Raw genomic sequence first — 10,944 nt, 5'->3', positions numbered from 1 at the left:
GAAGGTATGCGTATGAGGTTTTTGAGGGTAAAGTGGTAAAAAGTTTCTTGTTCTACTTAGTTCCATGGGTAAAGGGTGGACAACCTTGTCCCACACTTGTTCTAGTTTGTTCTAGTTTGTCCCACATAAAACCACACCAAACATAGGACAATTGTGTTCTGTCCTGTCCTGTCCCACCATGTCCAACGTACCAAACGCACCCTCAATTAATTATGAATCACATGTGATTAGGTAAAAAAACGAAAAAAAATCAATTAATTATGAATCACATGTAATTTTGAAGAAAAATAATTTTTTTTAAATATAGCTTAATAGAAAAAATAAATTACTTAAATGAAAATTAAATACACTTATTTTAAATGCATTAAATAGAAAATGATTTTTTTTAAATAAAACATTAAGGAACCGTTTATCAAATGCTTACCCGAGTAAGCGCTTACCAAATCACATTATATTATCGGATGAATATGATCAGGACCAAGAATCTTACCCGATAAGAGCAAGACAAAGACCAAGAGTCTTACCCGGTAAGTGAAGACAACGACTTTTACCACTGTAAATGCTTATTGGGTAAATTGTTGCATACGATGTCGTTTTGATGGACTAAAACTTTACCCTGTAAGTAAATGATAGTGTTCATTTTTGGCGGTAAACACTTACCGGATAAGTGTTTGATAAAGGCCCCTAAATCATAAATATGGTAAAATAGAATATGAAGTTAATGTAACTTTTCTTTAAGTAAATTACTTTTATGCCATTGTTTATTTATTTTTCAATTATTTATTAAAGATATTATTTAATGTTCATATTTATTTTCTTATTTTTTTTATTTCATTAACCTTCTCGTGTGAACCCAACTCAATATAGAGGGAGGTTCATACTAGAATGGTAAAATAAGAGAAACTTATATCATGTCTTAAATAAAATTTTCCTAAAAATTGTCCAAAAAGACATATGTATCATTTGTTGTGTATGAATTATATATGAAAATTCTTTTATTTTATAAATGCATTTAATTAAGGTATTTATTTATAATTATCTTTTACAATTTTCTTGATTTTAGTGTGATTAATTTTTTATAAGTTTTTATTTTTATTTTTATGATATTTAAAATAAGCATGATTTGATTTTTCATATGCAATATTGGTTATAGTAAATTTAAGTGACAAGAATTGTAAGTTAACTACAACATTATATTCGATATTTCTTAACTATGAATTATGTTTTTATTACAATCACCGTTTTTATTATTTTGTTTCAAATTTTAATTTCAATAACTGTTTTTCATGTTTTAAATAATATGTGATTAGTAAAAAATAATCAATTAATTGTGAATTATATGTGATTTTGATAAAAATTGTAATTTCTTAAATAATGACTTAAATAGAAAAAATAAAATTTCAAATGATAACTAAATACGTTTATTTTAAATGTATTAAACAGAAAAAAGAATTTTAAATGAAAATATTAGATCACATTAAGATAAAAATATAATAAAAATAGAATATTAAATTAATGACCTTAAATAGTTTTTGTGTAATTAAATTATTTTTGTATCCTTATTTATTTATTTTTGAAATTATTTAATTCAAGTATTTTTTAATGAATTATGTGGTTTATATATATTCTTTTATTTGGTTTTTTGTAACACCAAAATTTGTGTTTTTTATAGTTGAAAAGATAGAAGGAAATATATAATATATTTTTTAATGGTGATGGATTCCGTATATCATGTGGGATATTAATGTAGCGTTTGGTACATAGACGTGATAAGAGAGGACTGGCTAGAATAAGAGGGTAAGACTAGACTAGACAGAACATGACTGGACAAAATAAGTGTATGTCTGGTGTTTGATATGATTAAGACTGGATAAGACAATATTAGATAAGTTGCTCCCACTAATTATAATCAATACAAATAAAGTAAATAATTTAATTCATAAGCATTTTCACACAATTTCATATACAAAAATATAAAATAGTACCAAATTTGAATGAAATTTTTTATATAACTGATGGTATTTTGAAAAACTCCGATTCAAACAAAGGAGAAATTATATTTTATTAGGTATGGAAGATCCATATCAACTAGTGAAGAGATGGTAAAGATTGTTGCAATAATAATGGTTGTGTAGGTAGAAGCATTGGTAATTGGTGGACGATAGTGGCTATGGAGGACGTGAAGATGGTGGATAGTGGTGGTGGTGGTGGCGGCGGTCAACTGTGGTGGATGAGGTAGTTGTGGTCTATGTGGTGGAGGTAGGTGTGATGGTGGGCAGTGGTGGTGGTTATGGTGGATGTGGTGGTGGTGGCCGACGATACTAGTGGTGGTGGTGGCCGACGATACTAGTGGTGGTGGAGGATATGAATATGGTAGATAGTGGTAGTGGTAACCGATAGTGGTGGCCGATGGGGGTGATGATGGGCAGTGGTAGCTGATGGTGGTGGTTATGGTGGAGGGGTGGCCCATGGTGGTGACGATGAACGATATTGGTCGGTGGTGGAGGAGGTTGTAGTAGAAGAGAAGGTGGAGGCAGCCAACGATGGTAGTGGTGGTAGTAATGGACGGTGGTGGTCAGTGGCCCAAGATGGTTGTGGAGGTGGTAGAGGAGGTTGTTGTAGTAGAAGAGAATGTCGAGGTGACCAACGGTGGTAGTGGCAATGGACGGTGGTGGTAGGTGGCCAATGGTGGTTGTAGAGGTGGTGATAGAAAGTGGTAGTTGGTGGTCGATGGTGGTTGTGGAGGAGGGGGAGGCCGCAACTAGCGGTTGTGACTACTAAAGCAAATATCATGTTAAAGTTATATATCAAACGAGTGTTAATTAGTAATATTTTAGTTTATATCTCATTCTTGTCTCATCTTGTTTAACCTGTTTTGGTGAAACAAGAAAACGTCTTTTTTGTCCCATGTTGTCCCATTTTCTCTTAGTTCTTGTCCCTGACTCATATCACACCAAACATGGGATAGTGAGTTCTTGTCCTGTCCTATGTCGCACCAAACGTGGGATATTGAGTTTTATCTCGTCCTGTCCTGTCTTGTCCCATTTACCACATGCAGCCTAAATGTACACTTGGTCAAGGGACTAAAGTGTAAACCAGCTAGATTTTGAAGGACCCGTAGTGAAAATTGAAATTTAAAATCTAAGATATCGATTACCCCGCTTTGTGGGATGGAAGTTAGGGATAAATACCACTTTGAGTTCGACATTATCAATTGCACAAAACCTCTATGAAAGTTTGAGAAAAAAGTGTAGAATCGAGGAGAAAAACGCCGAAGAAGCAAGCTAGAATTTTCGAGCTTTCGATCGATGTTGAGGTATTTTTCTGATCCAAACCCGTAATTAAGAAGTTGTTTGCAGTTGCTGAATGGTTTGATGCAGGATAATTAAGTGATCAGAATGATTAAGAGACTTTTATAATATAGTATAAAATGAAATATAGTTGTTTGGCAATTGTTCAAAATGAAATTAGGGTGCTGAAGAATTCCGAGAGGCCCTAGATACAAAATCATTTAGAAGGTTTTAAAACAATTAAGAGACAAACTTTTTTTTGTCAAATATGATTCACCTTTTAACGATTTAAAGGTTGTCTCTTAATTGAACTATTAAAAGGTAAACAAAAAACCCCAAAGTTTTTTCATATAATGTATTATGTCTTGAAATCGTTAGAGTATAAATCAGGTCACGAAAACGGCTTGAAAGCTACCGATTTGATTGTAGTCCAATAAAAATTGACGGTTCTATAGAAAGCCAAAGTAAAACTCAAAGTTTTACTTGTATAGTCCGATTTAGATGTAAATTCTTATGTCGATCAATAGCATTAAATGTTATTCATGATCCCTCGCAAAAGGATCAAATTAAACTGATGAAAAACCGTGCCGAATCAGCCTCGTAATATGTCCCGTTGCTGCTGGCTGAATCAGAAGTCTCTCCTGACTGATTGAGTTTTTCTTAAATGGGTTTCTCATATTATTTTTCCTCACAACGTTGCTGGCATGGGATGAAATGGTCAATGGGTTTCAATCCCGTAGCCAACTCCTTTTTCATCAATTGATCAATGGAAATTTATTTTATAATATTCAAAATCTTTTACCATTTAAAAATGTTGGACATAAAATAATTGGATATTCATCATATAATAACCTTTCAAATAAATTATAAAAAATGATGAATAGTTAAATCGTAATTTTTTAACAAATCATAAGAACGAAAAATGTAATTTACTCTTATTTTTCTTTTAAGATTAGGAGTCTTTCAAAATTAGTAATTAGGACTGGATTATTTAGTACGAAAAATTCTACATCAGTGTGTAATTAGATTCATTATACCAACACCAGTATGTAATAAATGGATAAATAATTTAAAATTACTATCTTTTGTTGAATACTGAGGGATCACCTACGAAAAGTTAATTTTATTTATTATTTTTTATATTTGAAATTTTCTCAATTTCTTCGATGGGAGCCGAGTGATTCTAATAAGTGACAGAGTTAGAACGAGCATTTGCTTTGCATCGAATTGAACTTTAGAAATGAAAATTTTAATTCTATCATAAATTATTTAAATTTCTTTTTCTATCTTCTTAATCATCAGTAAAGCCAAAAAAGCCCCTCATTTGTCATCTTTTTATTTGATTTTTTCTTTATTTAGCCGGTATTCACAATTTTATTTTTTCTACTTTTTTCTAATTACTATGATGATTAGGGATGAATTATTTAAGTTTTATTTTTTATTTGAGGTTTTTCTTGGTGTTTTATAGATTTTGAAAAAAAATCAAGCCACGTTTTTCTAGTTTTTTTATGATGCAGACATAGGTGGTTGTGAACATTACACGGATATAAAGACTATCTGGTACAATTTTCCAAAGTTATGCTTATATCACTACAAAAATGCAAAGTATCAGCGAGGGAAAATTCCCTTGTAAATCCGTCGCTAAAAGGGTTATCCGTTGCTGATCCGTCGCTGATACTCCGTCGATCAAATTCGGTTTTATTGGGACTAATAAGCATTATTCGATTTTATTGGGTTTAATCCATTTTATTGGGGTTTATTCGGTTTTATTGGACTTTAATTCATTTACCGGACTTTATTGAGTTTATCGGGCCTTAATGAGCTTTATTTAGTTTTATTGGACTTTATTCGGTTTAATGAACCTTAATGAGCTTTATTCGGTTTTATTGGCCTAATGAGCTTTATTTGGTTTTATTAATTAATTTTTGTAATATTCTAATAAATAATAAATAATTGGAAATTTAATAATTAATAATTAAAAATTAATAAGTAATTAAATTTGTAGTTATTAAATAAAAAAATGATCTGCGAGTAATTGTCCAAAAACTTATTCCCTCGTTGATCCCTCGTAGATCAGCAAGGGATCAGCGAGGGAATGGCCAAAAACTCATTCTCTCGCTGACCCCTCGCTGATCTGCGACGGATCTTTTTCCTCGCTGATACATGCATGGTTTTCTAGTATAATTAGTTTGAGTCCTCATTAAATATTTTTCTCAAGACTTCATGCTCGCATAAGAAATACATTAGAAACGTATGGAAGTCCCATATACACAAGCTAAACCGGATGTTTTAGTTATAAGTACCATGACGGTTTACAACGTTATCAACATATGTTCATTAAGATTCATTATACCAACATCAATGTATAATAAATGGATAAATAATTTAAAATCACTACCTTTTGTTGAATGATGAGGAATCACCTATGAAAAGTTAGTTTCATTTATCATATTTTATATTTGATATTTTCCTAATTCCTTCGATAATCCTTTTAAGATTTTGTTTAATCATGTAAAATATTCTTTCTTTTAAAATACCAAATTTTATAAAGTTTATAAATTAGACACATCTTGTTATATATAATGAATAAACAAATTTTTTACTACAATTTTCATGTATTTTTAAATTATTTTTTCTGTTTATATATTTACTTACAAATTGTATAACTATAGACAATGTTGTTTATTTCATTCATATTTTTGAACTTTTTTTAAATAAATCTTTTTATGAGTAAGTATTTTAATGAAAAAACATATATTTTAAAAGGCCTTTTTAACCTTAAAATTATATGAATCTTGTTTTTTATGTTATTTTTAGACACCTTTAAATAAACTTTCTAATTCTATCATGAATTATTTAAATTTCCCTTTCTATCTTCTTAGTTATTACTTATTATAGTAAAGCCTAAAAAGGCCCTCATTTGTCATCTTTTTATTTCTTTATTTAGCCGGTATTTAAATTTTATTTTTTTTCTAATTACTTCGATGATTAGAGATGAATTATTTAAGTTTTATTTTTCATTTTTTATTTGAGGCGTTTCTTGATCATTTACAGATTATGAAGAAGAAAAAAATAAGCCACGTTTTTTTAGTTGTTTTTGACGATAGAGACATTGGTGGTTGTGAATATCATACGGATATGAAGACCATTGGTGGTTGTGAATATTACACGGATATGAAGACCATCCGGTACAATTTTCCAAAGTTATGATTGGTTTCGTTTAGAAAAGCAGAGTAGGTACTTTCAATAGGAAAAGGGACACATCTTGATAGGGCTATACAACCGGAGATAGGATATAGAAAGAGATCAACATATTTTCTCGAACAAACAACGTCAATGACATGACAGCACACCAATTAAGGGAACCGACTAGTCAGTAATTTTCTAATACTACACTAATTATGAGATAGACCAATTAAATGATTTGAAAAGATGCATGATTTTTTTTCTTGTAGAAAGAGTTTTAAAATGGTAATTCGTAATCAATTTTAAAATGCTACTAATGATTATATATGCTTTGTGGGCACAAGCCAAAGGGGAAATTTCTTATGGGCAACCAAGGAACCCTCCTCTTGCAGGTTCAAAGATTCATTATTGATCACTTCCCAATCAAACCAGTAAAGAAGGTTTCCGATCACCAGCTCTACAGTTGCAGGAGCTGTTTTCATTGCAGGGCAGGATCTTCGACCCCCTCCAAATGGGACCATCTCACACTCAACCTCAACCTCAACAATATCAATCTCATCAAACCTCTCTGGATAGAACTCACCCGCATTCTCCCCCCACGTTTTTGGATCTCTTCCGATCGCCCATCCATTCGTTAATATAGTCGTCTTAGGAAACACGTCATAACCACCAATTCGACAGTGGCTTATGCTTTCATGTGGGATCAACAACGGGACAGGCGGGTGCAATCTTAGCGTCTCTTTCACCACCATTTTCAGGTATTTCATTTTTGTGGTATCCACTTCCTTTGCTTTCTTGATTCTTCCTGTACAGGTTCGGATTTCATTTTGCAACTTTTGCATCACCCTACCATTTGCAACAATCTCAGACATTGCCCACACTAACGTCGCCACAGTTGTATCAATTCCCCCATTCAATACGTTCTGAAATTAAGTTTATTAGTTTATGTTAGTTAGCTGGTCACATGCATTTGCATACTTCCTTTAAATCATTAATTAATTCAAAAACTAAAACAAAAACAAACCATTGATGAATTACCATTACGAGAGCTTTCATGTCTTGTTTAGTCAGCGAAGCATTCCCTTTCGAAGATAACTCAAGTATCGAATGGACAAAATCCTTGTCATCGTCACTTATATCTTCTATTGAATGATTCTCGTGTTCATCAAAAATCGCCTCCATGTAGGCATCAAGATTGCTGAAGCATTTTTCAACCCTGCCATTCCATCCGCTAAATTTGTCAAGAATTTGACCTAACCATGGAAAACTATCGCCAACCGATCCATTCAATACTTCCATGGTTTCGTCAATCATGGCTTCCAATGACAGACCCTTAAGTGGTGGTTCTCTATAATTCTTACCAAAGGCCACCTTACAGCCACACCCTTTACTATTGCTAAAAGAAGCTTGCTTAGGTTTACCTCAGTGTTTGATGGATGTAAAGATAGAGAATGAAGCATGCTTTCAATCTCCGTTACCAGCACATGGTTAAACAATTTAGCTCTCTTTGGACCTAAGAACTCGGATACCAAAATCTTGCGCATCTCCCTCCAATGATCGGTGTAAGGGGAGAAAGCCACGTCCGAATAGTTGTAGGTTAGTCGCTTGGTGGCTTGGAAGACTGTACGGGAACAACATATGTGATCTTGAGTTTTGAGGACTTGTTTGGCCATGGAAGAGGAAGAGATGACAAGAAAAGGTTTAGAACCGATATAGAACAGCATAATTGGTCCGTATATTTGGGAAAGTTGCCAAAGGGCATGATGACGAGATTTGCCTAGTAGGTGGTGCAAGTTTCCGATTATGGGAAGTTTTGGAGGGTTTGGGGGAAGCTTATAAGGGGCAGACATGGATGACCTTTTGGATTTTAAAGTATATAGAAAGATGCAAAAAATGGAGGGTAGTAGTAGCAGCCATGAAGAAGAAGAAGGGAAGATAGTGAAGATCTCCATGTGGCCTGGTTCAGTTTATTTCAATTCCTTGTCCTCCATTTTATATATAATGGAGGTACGTTGAATGCTAATTCAATATTTACATGAAAAGTTTCATAATAATACAATTAATTGCATATCAAACCCCAATTTTTATTTTTATTTTATTAACCTGGATATACAACCTGTCATGTGAGCCAACTAATTTCAGGGCGACCACCTGCTTTGCAGATAGCCCGGAGTCGCCGCATTTGAACATCCGCGGCCACAAGAAGATTTTTATTCCTCCTTGGATTTGAACCTAGGACCTCCAGATACCTTTAACCTTGAAAGTCAAGCTCAAACCAATCAGTCACCTACTTTATGTTTGTATTAGTAGTTAATGCTAAAAGGGTGGGCACACCTATTAATATTATGGGACCTGTGTAGAGGGTTTGGAGGAAGCTTGGTTGTATCCCAATTTATTTCCTTCTCCAATTTAATTATAGGAAACCCCAATTAACTTTAATTGGATCCTTTGATATATATGAGATCCTGATTTGCTATGATATTCCTCCACAAGATAAATTTTTTTACGATACAAGTTTATGTAATTAATTAAGATTATACCAAAATAAGGAAAACCTAGGTTTTTTTTTAAACCTCGTATTTACCACTGGTGTGTTATCGAATAAGAGGTTATGTTTTTCAAACTTTTTTTTTCTTAAGTTGTGTTAAATATATAGGAAAAGACATGACAAGACGGGATAAAACTCACCATCACGTATGGCGCGACATGGACAGGACAAGAACTCGTTGTAACTGTTCCACGTGTGGCACGACATGAGATAGGAGAAAGAACCAAATTAATAGAAGGTGGGACAAAGTATGTGGAACAAGATGGTAGAAGATCGAGCCAGAAACTAAAATGTTATTAATCTATCCTCGTTTAATATATAACTTTAATATCATAATATGGTATATGTTTGAATGGTCATTACCGTTGTTCACAACCGCCACCGCTACCCACAGCCACCAGTAGCCATCAGCAGCAACCTCTACCTCCTATTTCCACTACTACAACCTCCTCCACCATCATCAAGCATTGATCACACCGTCCATCGCCACCTCCACAACCATCGTCGGCCGTTGACCACCACTATCCATCATCACTACCACTACCACCATCGGCCATCTCCATTACATGAAAACACATTTTGATCAATTTAAATCATTCGGACACCTCAAAAAGGTGTTCTTCGATCTAATTGTAGATGAGAGAGGTTGAACATCAAAACCCTAGCCATTCATAAATCCATATTGCTTTTGAACGATGATTTATGGTTGTTAGTTTTATGATTAATCTTTTTAAAGTATGATATGCTCTGTTTCAATTCGTAAGGAATTAGGGTTTCTTTTATTTCTATCCTCCTCCCCCTCTTAATTTATGTTCTTTTACTCTCATGTGTAGTTTTATGCAATACATGTTTTCCTCTGTTTCTACTAACAGTGATTTAATAATCCCGAGACCAGCTCCTTCTTGGTTTTGGATCCATCATAGGCTATCAACACATGGCTGGTATGGAACTGTTTGATTTTAGGGGTTGTTTGGTTCGAGAAAACGCAAAGAAACTATAAGATCAAACTCTGTGATGATGTTTGGTTCATCGAATGAATTGATTGAATTCCTCCGAGTTCCACACTTAGAAGGATTTGTGTTGGAGTAATTGATTTTACATCAAAATAACGTCAAAAGTCTTTTAGTTATCTGGATTAGTGTATGTATCTAGATTTAAACATATTACAATAAGTCTAGTCAATTAGTATGAATAGGGAATGTTTCATATCTGTCCTTAAATAGTATAAATAGAAGTCTAGTTAAAAATTGTAAGCGAAGAAGGGAATGTCAAAGCCAAAAAAACAAAAGGCAAATTATCAAGTTCTAAGCAAAATAAAAAACCTTTGTGTCCTCAAATATTAGATCCTAGAATTTGATCATTCATTAACATATGTGAAAGATTTGAATTCATTTCATAGCAAATATAACGTAATTTATAATTTGATTTTAAAAAGACGAAAATAACGTATGTATCTAATTTAACCAACACTACCATCTCATCATAACCCATACCCCAACATCTCCACCACACACGTCAATTAATATTATCATTCAACGGAGCCACCCCACCCCTACCTCCCCCAACCCCACCGGTGTCTCTAAATTATTGCTCTAGTTGTTATATCATCCACTTTTTTATATTAAACGTATTATTCACATGTTTTTCAATTAAATTATATGAGATCAATTAAATTATAAAATATATATAAGTTTAGTTTCAGAGGATAATTGTAAAAAAAAAAAAAACTAAGGAACACCATGATAACCATTCATCTAGACGGTATGTGTGTGTGTGTATATCTATACTATATTATAAAGCATTTGGCTAAAACTCTTAAAAACTCTTAAAAGTCTTAAACTCTTAAAAACTCTTATAAAATCTTAAACCCCTTCATCTCTATCCGATTTCATCCCATATCTGAATTCGTGTAACTAACTG

The 10,944-nt window shown here is 33.0% G+C and overlaps 1 pseudogene; it reads right to left on the bottom strand.

Moving 5' to 3' along the window:
- Positions 1-6,796: 6,796 nt before the first annotated feature.
- Positions 6,797-8,428, bottom strand: LOC112502045 (annotated as a pseudogene).
- Between the last annotated feature and the right edge of the window lie 2,516 nt (positions 8,429-10,944).

This window comes from Cynara cardunculus, assembly GCF_001531365.2.
Source record: "Cynara cardunculus var. scolymus isolate 2C chromosome LG 1, CcrdV1, whole genome shotgun sequence".
In the NCBI taxonomy this organism is placed as follows: Eukaryota; Viridiplantae; Streptophyta; class Magnoliopsida; order Asterales; family Asteraceae; genus Cynara; species Cynara cardunculus.
This window is presented reverse-complemented; position numbering and strand designations above follow the sequence as displayed.